General features: G+C 45.8%; 1 protein-coding gene across 4 annotated transcripts in view; it reads right to left on the bottom strand.

The window, feature by feature from the left end:
• Positions 1 to 376: 376 nt before the first annotated feature.
• LOC113579380 (guanine nucleotide exchange factor VAV3) overlaps positions 377 to 950 on the bottom strand; it is a 78,267-nt gene continuing 77,693 nt past the window's right edge. For all 4 annotated transcript variants that reach the window (XM_027013279.2, XM_027013281.2, XM_027013280.2 and 1 more), the window contains one exon: positions 377 to 950. This exon is cut by the window's right edge and continues 2,516 nt beyond it. The gene's annotated coding sequence lies outside the window, so the exon portion shown is untranslated.

Raw genomic sequence — 950 nt, 5'->3', positions numbered from 1 at the left:
CCGAGTCTCCGACAGGGCTGCTGAAATGTCACAAATGTACTAATACACAGGGGGAAAGAAAGCATGATATTGAATGTGGAGTTCTGCTGAGGTTAACGCTACATTTCTCCCACTAAACAGTATTTCTCTATTCAAGCACAACTGTTTTTTTTCTCGTAGGCGTGAACTTTGTCAGCCATGATTATAAAGGAGGGAGGTCATGCAAAAAGTGAGAGAGAGAGAGAGAGAGAGAGAGAGAGAGAGAGAGAGAGAGAGAGAGAGAGACTGACATGGAGAGAGGAAGACAGAGGGGCGGAGAGAGAGAGAGAGAGAGAGAGAGAGAGAGAGAGAGAGAGAGAGAGAGAGAGAGAGAGAGAGAGAGACTGACATGGAGAGAGGAAGACAGAGGGGCGGAGAGAGAGAGAGAGAGAGAGAGAGAGAGAGAGAGAGAAAAGTGGAGAAATGGTGGATAGATTACGATGGATTTTAATATCTAACCATTGTTATGAAGGCCTGTTAAAACCTCCAGAATCTGTCCCTCTGGAAGACAGAAGTGTAGACAGATTAGTGGGGTGAGAATAGATTACCGCAATGAAAGCCGAGAAAACCAGTGCTGGAACCTGCTGTTGGATTGAGGGCCATAGTGTTGACACGGGAAACAGCATACAAAGCAGGGAGAAAGGTAAACTGCAATCTGCTCAGGGTACTGACCTCCACCCTCCCCACTTCTCCCCATTTCAGACGCAGCTCGGCCCTTCTACACCTGGCAGCAGCAGAGGGAGAAGGTGCCCAAATTACCCCCCGAGTCATCAGGTTCAGAGGAGCGGAGAGCTGAGAGTGAGGAACCGTATTTATAATTCTACTGGTGTGGCCTGCACCTGCACTGCTTTGTGTGTTTTGTTTGAATGTAAAAACTTTAATTTCCTTTTAAAAAAACAAAAAAACAAAACAAAAACAAAAACAAAACAAAA

The sequence above is a fragment of the Electrophorus electricus genome, chromosome 10 (assembly GCF_013358815.1).
Source record: "Electrophorus electricus isolate fEleEle1 chromosome 10, fEleEle1.pri, whole genome shotgun sequence".
In the NCBI taxonomy this organism is placed as follows: domain Eukaryota; kingdom Metazoa; phylum Chordata; class Actinopteri; order Gymnotiformes; family Gymnotidae; genus Electrophorus; species Electrophorus electricus.
This window is presented reverse-complemented; position numbering and strand designations above follow the sequence as displayed.